The sequence below is a fragment of the Lepidochelys kempii genome, chromosome 8, assembly GCF_965140265.1.
Source record: "Lepidochelys kempii isolate rLepKem1 chromosome 8, rLepKem1.hap2, whole genome shotgun sequence".
Taxonomy (NCBI): domain Eukaryota; kingdom Metazoa; phylum Chordata; order Testudines; family Cheloniidae; genus Lepidochelys; species Lepidochelys kempii.
This window is the reverse complement of record NC_133263.1, coordinates 43,317,400-43,330,745: the sequence shown is the minus strand read 5'-3', so window position 1 is coordinate 43,330,745 and position 13,346 is coordinate 43,317,400.

The following is a 13,346-nucleotide window of genomic DNA, read 5'->3' as shown; positions in this document are numbered from 1 at the left end:
CACCAGCTTAGGTTAAAAACTTCCCCAAGGCACAAATTCCTTTCCTTGTCCTTGGACAGTATTGATGCCACCACCAAGTGATTTAAACAAACATTCATGGAGGGGCCACTTGGAGCCCCTTCACCCCCTTTCCTGGGGAGGCTTGAGAATAATATACCAACCAAATAGGTTAACAAGGTGAGCACAGACCAGATCCTTGGGTTTTTAGGACAGTAAAACCCAATCAGGTTCTTAAAAGAACTTTATTATAAAAAAAAAATAAAAGAAGCACCTTTGTAAAATCAGGATGGAAGGTAATTTTACAGGGTAATAAAAAGATTTAAAACACAGAGGATTCCCCTCTAGGCTCCACTGCAAAGTTACAAAACAGGAATAAACCTCCCTCTTGGCATAGGGAAAATTCACAAGCTAAAACAAAAGATAATTTAACACATTTTCTTGCTATTACTTACAATTTCTGTAATTTTAGATGTATTATTTTAGTAGGAGCTGGATTAACCTGCTTGGTCTCTCTCTTTGTCTTAAGAGGGAACACACACAAAAGAGCACAAACAAAACCTCTTCCCCCCCCACCACCAGATTTGAAAGTATCTTCTTTTCCCATTGGTTCTTCTAGTCAGGTGCCAACCAGGTTATTTGAGCTTTTTAACCCCTTACAGGTAAAGGAGGGATTTTATGCTACCCTTAGCTGTATGTTTATGACAGCTTATTTAGAATGAAATAAATGGGAAGCCAAATGTCATTGCATTTGGGCCAGGTTCTGTGTTGCGGATGTATCTGCCACTTTGCTGGGAGGTACCTGAGTATGCTCTTGATCAGCTTTGACTGGCTTCCACTGACACTGCAATGCTTTTCTTGTTGGGGAATTTGGTACAGGTGAAAGCTATACGGATGAGGGTACTCGAAAGCCCTGGAGACCAGAGACCTCTCTCCTGAGAGGAGTTGCAGCCTGGTCAGCTGCAGCACAAGCATCTCTCGAAGCACCCCGAATGGACCTGTCAGTGTGAGAGCTATTTATGGTGCATTGAGAACCAATGGCTGCCTTTCACATCTTCTACCAGGGAGCCAAAATAGCTGAACTTCCCTCTGGAATAAATGTGCTGAAGCTTGTGGTGTGAAAGGCATGCATTCTCATCCAGCTCCCCCTGGTGAGTGACTCATCCCTGGATTGGGGAGAATTAGCCCCGTGATGGGAGGTGGCAACAATGGATTTTCCCTCTGGAAAATCAGGTGAATTCTGGGTCCTGGGCACTCAGTAGCCTTGACCAGAGTGGTGGGTCATTTTAGCAACACTCCAGCGTGGGGGCATGGTCAATGACCAAGCCCTGCAGTGGCATGGCATGCGGGGATGAGGTAATTCCACGTGTGTAGTGAATGACATTGCTTCTTTGGAGGAAAGTCATTTGTTTGAAGCTATTGCTGAAAAAGCAGCCTGTGGGCTCTAGGGACCTTGTTAGGGATCTTTGGAAGCTGAGGATGGCTGCACTGGAAAGCTCCAGAGGCTGGTTTGCAGCACTTCTGTGAGAAAGACAATAGGATGGATGATCCCTTTCTGGGGTAGCAGAGTTCAGCCACAAGGAGAGGAGCATGTTACAGTTGTGACTGACACTCCCAGAGCTCAGGTACGCAGCCTATGAAAATGTTCCCTCTCCTGAGAGCAGGGAGCAAATAAGCAACAGGGAAAATAAATGCAAACAAATCTCTCTCCAGGAGCTCTGTTCTGCTTTTTGGCACCTTGGCATGTACGCTCTCTCAGTCTGAGGTGAATCTGCCTCCTGAAGCCTGGGTCTGCTGCTCCTGGCATTTCTTATTGTCCGTGCCTGGGATGGGTGCATGGGTGCCTCAGCACATGAGAGACCACTGAGAAGTATGTATTACTAACCATACGGGGGGAGGGATAGCTCAGTGCTTTGAGCATTGGCCTCTAAACCCAGAGTTGTGAGTTCAATCCTTGAGGGAGCCATTTAGGGATCTGGGGCAAAAATTGGGGATTGATCCTGCTTTGAGCAGGGGGTTGGACTAGACGACCTCCTGAGGTCCCTTCCAAACCTGAGATTCTATGATACATAGCTCCAGCCCTAACATGCATATTAAACCTAAGACTAACACAAACTCTCATCCTAACTGTAAACTTAATCCTAATTCTAAACCAAACTCTAGCCCTAATGCTAAACCCAACACTAAAACTGTTGCTAAATCTAACCTGAACCCTAATGGGAACTCTAATTCTGACATTAGCCTTAGGTCTAACCCTAAACCGAATGATTAATTAAAAGTGATTTGGCTGGAGGACACTTGTGCAGGTGACCCTTGAAGCTCTCTTCACCACTCTCCCTCCCATGGAATTGGGATCTCCATCAGTTGGACACAACAGAGAATGCAGTTCTGAGACCCCAGGATGGGGTAGTGGACCTGGTCTCCAGGTGGAGAGATTTCCAATGAGCTGTATCCCCTTAGGTACCTAGACCAGGGTTTAAAAAGCCAAGTGCTCACATGCTCCCTCCTTTCACCACCTGTCTCTGGACCTCAAGCAACAGCCTGAAGAGCAGACCTGCCACCCCATTTCCCCCAAGAAGCTGGAAAAGAAAGTGAGAGAACCTTGGTAACCCAGAAATCCCAAAGTCACCAAAGCGAGAATAAGTGAATAGTACCATCCAGTCTGCTCCAAAAAGCTGGACACAGAATGGATAGGGTGAAGGTTCATGCTTGAAAGCTGTCATTTTATTTGGTTTTATTGAACTATGCCTCCAAGTTATTTCACAGAATCTTGGAGTTCTTAAGGCCATACATTTGGGGGTCTACCAGAGACCTAGTCAGATACTGACCTGTCTCCTTCATGAGCCAGATAAACCCCAATGCGCCTGCAGCCCAGCAGCATTCCACGCCATCATCTGTCCTCATTCATTTTCATTACTCCCTCCATTCCTCTCCTCTCCATGCCCACCTGGTACTTTTTAGTTTTAGTACCTTTTAGTTTTCACCAGCAGGGTCTACACGAGGCAGAGAGAGCACAACCCATTAGCTCTCTCTACAATTCACACCCTTGTAGTCCACACTGCACTGCCATACGGACAAGCATTAAGCCTCTGTGATGGTTTGGTGTGCTAGGGAGCTGTGGCAACATACCAGCGCTCCATGTACCCTGCTTGGCTCTTGTACTGGGCTCTTGCAATCTGCCTGTCATTGATCGGCCACCATGGGCAAACTCTGTGCCCACGGCTGGTTGCCATCCTAGGCTATGCTCACTATTGACACACGTCTCTTGCCTTCTAGCATATCCCCGGCAATAGTATACACTGACTCCTTCTCAGATTGGATGCACTTTGGCGCAAAGGATGATTAGGAGCAACTTGCATTTAGTGTCCTTGCACATGTCTGTCTTCATGTTTCACCATTACAGGTTTTGCAGTAGTTGGGTGAAATGGAGGCATGAGGCTTTTCTCCAGCCTGAAAGGAATTTCCACTGTAATAGAGAGATCACTTAAGTCTGGTCTAGACTACAGCCCTATATAGATATAACTAGGTCACTCAGGGGTGTGAAAAATCCACCCCCCCCAAGTGATGTAGTTATACCAACCTGACCCCCCCGTGTAGATAGCACTGTGTTGGCGGGAGAGCTTCTCCCTTCACCTCGGGGAGGTGGATGAACTACACCAATGGGAGAGCTCTCTCCTGTGGGCCTAGAGCATCTTCATTAAAGTGCTACAGTAGCACAGCTGTGCCAGTGCAGCATTTTCAGTGTGGACCTGCCCTTCATCTGTACGTGTCTCTGTATCTGCTCTCCCCACTGTCCTGTTCTGCTGCCTGCTCTTTCACTTTTTCCTCACTTGTTCTCTTGGAATTCCCTGTCCCTGTGCTCTTGATATTTATTTCCTCTTTCATTCTTGTTGCTTTCTATTCCTGAACACCCCCCACCCCCCATGCACACACACACACACCCCAGTCTCTCAACACTCAATCCCAATCATTTAATTGGCATGCCAAGGTATACATATGATGCGTTCAGTCACAGAGACCCCCTTGGGACTGTGACCTGATGTGCTGACATTATTTTGAGCCCATTTTCCCTGGCAGTTTGGGACTCCAGAACCCTGCTTTGTTGAGCCAGACACGCAAGCCTGCTGCAACACAGATCCAGGGTCTGAACCATGCCCCCAAAGCTGCAGACTTAACTGAAAACAGCTTAACAGGTCACCTCCCTCCAGCTCCCAGACACCCAGCTCCCAATGGGATCCAAACCCCAAATAAGTCTGTTTTACTCTGTATAAAACTTATACAGGGTAAACTCATGAATTATCCACCCTCTATAACACTAATAGAGAGATATGCACATCAGTTTGCTCCCCCAGGTATTAATCACTTACTCTGGATTACTTAATAAACAAAAGTGATTTTATTAACTATAAAAAGTAGGATTTTAAGTGGTTTCAAGTAATAACAGACAGAACAAAATAAGTTACCAAGAAAAATAAAACAAAACACACAAGTCTAAGCCTAATACATTTAAGAAACTGATTACAGGTAAATCTCACCCTCAGAGATGTTCCAATAAGCTTCTTTCACAGACTAGACTCCTTCTTAGTCTGGGCCCAATCCTTTCCCCTGGTACTGTTCTTGTTAGTTCCAACTTAGGTGGTAACTAGGGGATTTCTCATGACTGCAGCCCCCTTTGTTCTGTTCCATCCCCTTTTATAGCTTTGGCACAAGGCGGGAATCCTTTGTTTCTCTCTGGGTACCCACCCTTCCTTCTAGATGGAAAAAGCACCAGATTTAAGATGGATGCCAGTACCAGGTGACATGATCACATGTCACTGTAAAACCTCATTCTCTATTTTTTTCAGGGTTGGCCTGCAGGTACCCAGGAGTAAACAGAGCCATTTACAACCAATTTTCCTGGTTAATGGGAGCCATCAAGATTCGAAACCATTATTAATGGCCCACATTTTGTATAGTTACAATAGGACTTTAGAGTAACACTTCATATTTCTAGCTTTAGATACAAGAATGATACATACATACAAATAGGATGAACACACTCAATAGATTGTAAGGTATCATTACAAAGCTTACAAGAGACCTTTTGCATGAAGCATATTCCAGTTACATTATATTCATGCTCATAAGCATATTTCCATAAACGTATGGAGTGCAACATCACAATGCCAATGTTCCTAAAGTTCATATACCCAACTACTGTGTCACAGAAAGGGTTTCACAATGGCAATGAGAGTCAATGGGTTTTATACAATGGTTTCTATACATTCTGTGTTACTGGCCTTTTCTGCGTTGGTGGCAGGCTGTCACTTATTGCCAAGCTGTTTCAGCTCTCTCCCTTTCTCCTCTGTTTTTGCTTTAACCTTTATTTCCAACCTCCCATCTCTCTGTACCAAGCAGGACCACTGCACCATTGCTGGCCAGGCTGGCTATTGATCCTGAACTCGGCAGTGGGCGGGGACAGAAAACTCAAGCTACCAGGCAGCTCATAATTTCCACAAACCTTTGTTTCTGCACCCCCAAGTAATACCCCATAAAGCATCAGTTGTTTGAATTCCCATAATCCATGCTGCTCCATCCAGGAGTTCTGGTCATTGCAGTGAGGTCTGAGCAGAATGGTTCACTACTGGGAGATGTGGTGAGGTGTGAGTGGGCTTTGGGAAGGCGGGCAGCACGGGCCCATGCTCAGAGGTACACATGGGAGCAGCCCCATGCCCTGGAAGCACTGAGCAGAAGCAGAGCACTGGGAAAGGGAGAGGAGATGCCCGCCAGTGGGAAAAGCTAGTGCTGGGCGCTGACCCTCTACAGTGCAGTGCAGGGAATTCCCTTGGAGAGTGGGAATCATTGGAAGCTAATAATAGACAGGCAGACAAGACTCCTGACATGTAGAAACCCTGAACAGGGTTTGAGATGCAGCTGGAACAGCCTCTGGGGGCCAGACACATTCCATAGCACAGCACAGGCTCCCAGAAAGCTGCTTGGATGACTGAAGAGAGAAATGCATACAGAATTGTCATAAATATAAAGGGAAGGGTAAACCCCTTTGAAATCCCTCCTGGCCAGGGGAAAGCTCCTCTCACCTGTAAAGGGTTAAGAAGCTAAAGGTAACCTCGCTGGCACCTGACCAAAATGACCAATGAGGAGACAAGATACTTTCAAAAGCTGGGAGGAGGGAGAGAAACAAAGGGTCTGTGTCTGTCTGTATGCTGGGTCTTTGCTGGGGATAGACCAGGAATGGAGTCTTAGAACTTTTAGTAAGTAATCTAGCTAGGTATGTGTTAGATTATGATTTCTTTAAATGGCTGAGAAAAGAATTGTGCTGAATAGAATAACTATTTCTGTCTGTGTATCTTTTTTGTAACTTAAGGTTTTGCCTAGAGGGGTTCTCTATGTTTTTGAATCTAATTACCCTGTAAGATATCTACCATCCTGATTTTACAGGGGGGATTTCTTTAATTCTATTTACTTCTATTTTTTATTAAAAGTCTTCTTGTAAAACACTGAATGCTTTTTCATTGTTCTCAGATCCAAGGGTTTGGGTCTGTGGTCACCTATGCAAATTGGTTAGGCTTTTTATCCAACATTTCCCAGGAAAGGGGGGGGTGCAAGTGTTGGGAGGATTGTTCTTAAGATCCAAGGGTCTGGGTCTGTAGTCACCTAGGCAAATTGGTGAGGCTTTTTACCAAACCTTGTCCAGGAAGTGGGGTGCAAGGTTTTGGGAAGTATTTTGGGGGGAAGGACACGTCCAAACAGCTCTTCCCCAGTAACCAGTATTAGTTTGGTGGTGGTAGCGGCCAGTCCAAGGATAACGGGTGTAATATTTTGTACCTTGGGGAAGTTTTGACCTAAGCTGGTAAAGATAAGCTTAGGAGGTTTTTCATGCAGGTCCCCACATCTGTACCCTAGAGTTCAGAGTGGGGGAGGAACCTTGACAAGAATACAGATGTGTCTGAAATCCTGGAGCCAATCCCCACCCTTCCCCACTCTCCACCCTACCGTGGGGGAAGTCAGCTCCAGATTCAGATCCAGGGCCCCCAACTGGCCCTTTTCTCTATAAAAGCCCAGAGTCAAACACTCTGAATGTATGGAGGAAGGAATCTACCCAGACTAATGTCCCCATATTGGGTCCTTGTCTTCAGGTAAAGCCTTGCAGAGGAAGGGGAATCCAGTGGTTAGGAAACTAACCTGGTTTCTGTGAGACATGGGTGCACTTCCAGCTCTCACACTGACTCTCTGTGCCTCAGTTCCCCATCTGTACAATGGGGATAATAGCACTGCCCTGCCTCCGGGAGTTGGGGTAGGGGGGTTGTGAGAATGGATACAGTAAAAATTGTGAGGTGTTCCAATACTATGGTAATAGATCACTCCCACCTTCCCATAGCACATCATCTCGTGGTCAAACCATTGAACTGTATTATGCTGTTGACCACCCTGGGCAGACAGGGAAGGGTATGGCACTGTCCCAGCCCAGAGACAACTCCTCACCTTGCTTTTTCGGTAAAACTCCAGTCAAACCAGTGAAGCCCAGCTGCGGGGCACTGGTGTATACACGGAGCCTCGCTCACAAGAAGTTAATCCTCCTCCCAGCCAGGCACTGCACAGAACCTCCAATCAGGATGACCTAGGGGACTTGTCCTGTTGGTTTATAGCCCTCCACCTTGGTTAAGGCACTCAGCATATCAAAGATGGCCAGTGATTATTACTATGGCCATTATTAATGTCTGGGTGGCTGCTCTTGCTGTACAGTAATTTATTTCTTGTTGCAGGTGAAGCTGTCACTGACAAAGCCTTTGGGAAGAGAGCTCTTTGGTTTTTCTAACCCTTCTGAATTATGTGTGCCTGGTGTGAGGAGTGTCATTAACTCTAGCAGCAGGAGTAGATACCCTGCCAGTGTGTGTGGTGAGGAGGGTGTGAGCTATCCACCCACGTGTACAATAAAACTTCATCATGGACAGTGCTTTTCATACACCTGGTATCTGTCTGGGGGTTTTCACTAGCACCTGTCACTGCAGTAGCTCTTATCCCAAACTGCTTTGCAGATTTAAATAATGAGAACCGCAGGTAGTATATGGAGTAATTACAGAGAAGAGTAGGATGGAGATGGTGGATAAATTAAAGGATTCAGAAAAGGAGTACTTGTGGCACCTTAGAGACTAACCAATTTAACCTTAGTCTCTAAGGTGCCACAAGTACTCCTTTTCTTTTTGCGAATACAGACTAACACGGCTGCTACTCTGAAACCTGTCATTAAAGGATTCAGTTAGATGGCCAAAGAATAAGGGAAAGAGAAATTCAGGGGCAAAGGCAGTGGGAGAATGTTTGCTGATGAGATTAGGAAAGAAATGGGAAATGGAGCTGCATGAAGGCTGTTCCTGATGGCAGAAACTGAAGGAGACTGTCATGCTCTTGCGCTGTTGGTGGTTGAGGACTTCAATACCTCCCAAAGGAAGGGCTCTGTGCCAGCATTCCTCAAAGGATCAGCCATTAGGTTTTTGCTTTGGAAATTGTCTCTGATCTCATTATCAACCTGCCCCTAACAACACAATGGGGGTAAGGAGAAGCATGTTGTTGGGCATGTTGGCTGCAAAGGTAGCAGTGGAATAATTTTGCTAGTCTGGTACCTGCAACTTTCCATAATCCCTTGGTAAACCCACACCTAGAATACTCAATGCAGTTCTGGGCACCCCATCTCAAAAAAGATATATTAGAAATGGAAAAGAGAAGGGCAACAAAAATGCTTAGCGATATAGAGCAGTTTCCACATGAGGAGAGATTAAAAAGACTGGGACTGTTCAACGTGGAAAAGAGATGACTAAGGGGGGATATGACAAAGGTCTATGGAATCGTGACTGGTGTGGAGAAAGTGAATAGGGAAGTGCTATTTGCTCCTTCTCATAGCACTGGAACTAGTGGTCATCAAATGAAATTAATAGGCAGCAGGTTTAACACAAACAAAAGGAAGTACTTTTCACATAACACACAGTCAACCTGTGGAACTCATTGCCAGAGGATATTGTGAAGGCCAAAATTATAATGGAGTTCAAAAAAGAAATAGATAATTTCCTGGAGGATAGATCCATCAATGGCTATTAGCAAAGATTACCAGGGATGCAACCCCATGCTCTGGGTGTCCCTAAACCTCTGAGTTGTAGAAGCTGGAGCTGGATGACGGGATGGATCACTCAATGATTGCCTGTTCTGGTCAGTCCTTGTGAAGCACCCGATATTGGCCACTGTCAGAAGACAGGATACTGGGCTAGATGGACTATTGGTCTCACCCAGTATGGCTGTTCTTATGTTCTTTGTGCTTCCAGTTTGGAGACTCTTAGTGACACTCCTGCTTAAAGGAAAACCTGTTTGGGATGGGCTACAGTGAGATTTAGTCCTCAGTGGGCCAGGAGATGATATAGACCAATAGCGAGCCAGCAGGGCAGCTAAGAAGACTTGCCTGAGTCCTCTGAGGTAGTGTTAGGTAAGCCTGAGGCAGAGGAGAAGATGTCCAATGCTAGTTTAGAATTCCAGGGCCTTGTCAGGTCAAGTCTTTGGTTTAAAGTGCTATGACCAAGCACTTATCTTTTATGTTTGCTCCAAGCCAGGGACAGCCAGATTCTGCATTGGTTATTATTTAACTGTTTAAAGACTGTATGCTGTCAAGCTGACGTTATTGCATGGGTCGCCTTGCTCCAAACCAACTGCCACACCTTGTAAATGGAGGCTGGAAGTGCCTGCAATACCACACCTGGACACAAGGGGATGCAACAGTGCTGAGTGGAACTGCATACAGTAAGGTGTGAAGAAGGGGTTGGTCATGTCTTCAAGTGGTGGATGACGGTTAGTGTTTGCGATGCTGTAGACCATGAGGTTGGCTGAGTTGACTGTGCATCATAGTAGGGGTGGATGAGCTCACACTTGTGTGTTTCCATTCTCCCTTTCAGATTGCAGAGTTTGTCCACCCATCCCAGACGATCTGATGGGGCATGGATCTCCCATGCCTCCTGTTCCAGTCTCTGATTTCCTCCCACAGTAGGGAGATAATGAGGCAGGTTGGGCTGTGGATGCAGATGATCGACATGAGCCTGCCCACAGCAGTGTAAAAGGGCTGTAGCAGAAGAGATAATCCTCTATTCTTATCAAGTACAAAGACCTGAATATTTCATCACATAGCCACGGAACTCTAACCCATTTTAAAATGAGGTTTTTTTGGCTAATATGATTTCAGTTTCTAAATATTTTCTTGGAAGGGACACTGCTCAGTGGGAAATATCAGTTGATATACTTATGAATTGACACAACTGGGGTTTTTTTGTTCAAGTACTTCATATTCCTGTTTTACAGTTAGAACAATGTCAGACATGTAGTTTAATAGAATAAATAAGAGGTATAACAAATTCAGATACATATATGAACTTGTATTTGAAGCTACTCGATGCATATCACTAATGCGTGCCTCTATCATCTCAATGCTTCCTTTTCAGAAGGGTTTTGACTTGGTTTTATATTTTGAGATGACTGATGGGAGAAGAGCATCTATTTTGGGCCCGAGTTAAAACTGTTGTGTAGCAGCACTTTGGATTTCTTTGCCAGAAGCTGGGAATGGGTGATGGGATGGATCACTCGATGATTACCCGCTCTGTTCCTTCCCTCTGGGGCACCTGGCATTGGCCACTGTCGGAAGACAGGATACTGGGATAGATGGATCTTTGGCCTGATGCAGTAGGGCTGTTCTTATGTTCTTATGTAACTGACATGAATGTTTATCGTGAGAGCAGAGTAAGATTTATGATCCTCAGCCTTTTGCATAGATGTGTCAACAAATCTGGCTCTGCTTTAGCTGTGCTGTCCCAGTCACTCTCAGACATCATGAAATCCAGCTTGCAGTAGGTTGAGTTAAATATTCAGAGGGCTCTAAGGGCTGTGTGTATTAGTGAGAAAGAGACCCAGCACGTGGCTACATTGGACACAGCTCATTTCAGCAGGCAACATCAAGCATTGCCTCTCTGGAATAGTGTCCTAAAATGTCTTGCTCTTCTCCAGCCATAAGTAGAGCACAGTTTACCCTTCCTGTAAAAATTTTCAGCATGCTGTACAATATTCTTGTCCCCAATAGGGACAGAAAGTTGAAATCTCAAAAACTTTCATGAACCATAAGTCCCTTTCCCCTCCATTCCCCCCAAAATCTATTCAGGTCAATCAAATGTTGTTTTTAATTTTGGCCACTTTTTATTCTACTATTTCCCCCCCCTAATTAGCTTCAATTTCTAAATCAAAGGTCATTCCAAACTGAAAAACTGGATATTTTTTCATTTAGACCATTTTGAAACTTTTTTCCAACACGTTTGTCAAGCTGAGCACGGCTTCATCCTTTGGAACTCCTGGGTTTGACAGTGCTGCCACTTGCTAATCAGGGACCATGGCATGCTGGACTCTGCTGCATTGTGGCTTTGGGTTCATCTCTGGCCAGCCAAGTGCAGTCATGCAGTGCTCCCCAGTAGGCCGATTCAGATAAGTTCCCTGTGGTACCCAATCCAATACCTAGTGTTGAAAGTCCTTCCACTTCCAATGGGGCAATGCATTTAGAAACTAATGCAAATAGCTAGCCTTACTGTATGGCCAGGAGCTAGTGGGATTCCATTACTGGCCTATGAGCTATCCAGCAATTCTTGGTGGTCACTCCGTGAGATGTTACTGGGGTCACCCAGAAAATTTGTCTTGCTATCCCATTTGGATTCTGTGCTGAGGGAGCATCTGATTCCGTCATTTATTTCCTGCTTCTCTCATTCCTTTAAAGAGGCTTTATTTCCCATTAAGGAGTGACAAGTCAGACCTTGAGCTCCTGTTTTCCCTGTGATAGGAACTGTGAAATATACAGCAGCCTGGACACCACCTCTCAGCTTTGGGCTGTTGTCTGCCATTCAGCACTACTGCAGCTGTGTTCCAGTGTGAATTAATCAATGCAAAGAAAGGATACAAATGTAAGTGCTGGAGGATGCCATTAAAACAAGGCCCAGTGTAGAAAGGAGAGAGGAGGTGGGACTGCACAGCAGCAGCACCTAGAGCAAAAATGGCTGCCTCCGACAGAATTTCTCCTGGGGCTTCTGCAGAGCTGATGCTGCGGGGGAGCTCTTGACATGGGTGGAACATGTGCACCCCTCTGCAGCTGGCCGGCAATGCTGGCTGGTGCGGAGGGCGATGGCGAATGCTACTGGCAGTGCTGAGGCAAGGCCGTGCCTGTGCTCCCCACAAAGGGTGGAAAGGAGTGTGTTCTCTCCTTGCCTACCAGCCAGGTCCAGCCACATTTGGATCCCAAATGACATTGAAACAAAGCTGGTGAACATTCCCCACAGTCCTGTCCACCTCTCCTTCAAAACTGTGGATGTGCCCTTAGGGAAAATGCCACTGTCAGACCCTCATGGCGGATTCTGTGTTGGCTGTATTCTCCATGTGCGAAGAGCAGGATCTCAGCTCCCAGCCCCTCCATGTGGGGCTGAGAGGAGTTGCAGGCGGGCTGTACTGTCTGACCTCCAGGCACAAGGCATCCCCAGCCACACAGCGGAAGCCTTTCCTGATGCCAGTGTGTGTGCGCCAAGCTGGCTGTGCCAGTCCTCAGAGCAGAGACATGCCCCCACCCCCGGTAGCTGGTCTGGAAGTCCAGTACTTCATGCACTGTCTACTTGCCGCTTTCTTGACTAAACAAATAGTATTCACCTTTAAAGAGACAATCTTTGATGCTAGTTTTTCCAATGAGGCCTGTCAGAAGATCCTTGTTCTGCCATCCCATCTCTAATTTTACACCTAGAGATTTTATTGAATTAGTGTTTTCCTTTTAATGCTGAATTATTGCTTGTAGTTATTACAGCCAGGTTTCCTCCAGGGAGTCTTTGATCCAAATACCCTCCCTAGTGAGCCAGTTTTCAAAACATCAGCGTGGAATAAAGATGATTCTTGTGTGGCTGGTTTGTGCACATTGCTCAGAACCATGTGCCGGGGGCATCGTGGAGCCAATCCACTCCAGAAGGAGGTCTGGGAGAGATGATCCCCCAGGAGGGGCCCTCTCTCCCAGGGCTGCTTTGCACTCATGAGGTTGGTGGCACACTCCGTGCTCTCCATTAGGATGGGGTAAGCTGCTCTCCAGCCCTGATCCAGGGGCTGGTGCTGGGCATAGCCCCTCCTGCCCTTCCCTGCTCCTTTCCATTGGGATTTGCTTCCTGGAGGAAGCAAGGATTTAGTAGACTCAGCTTGCAGGGATTGTGATTGTGCTCTGTCCTTGGGTGTGTTGTGTAGGGGATTGTTGAGTGTCACCCCTGTGCACTTGTGAAAGGGAAGATCACAGTCCAGCTCCAACCATGCATCCA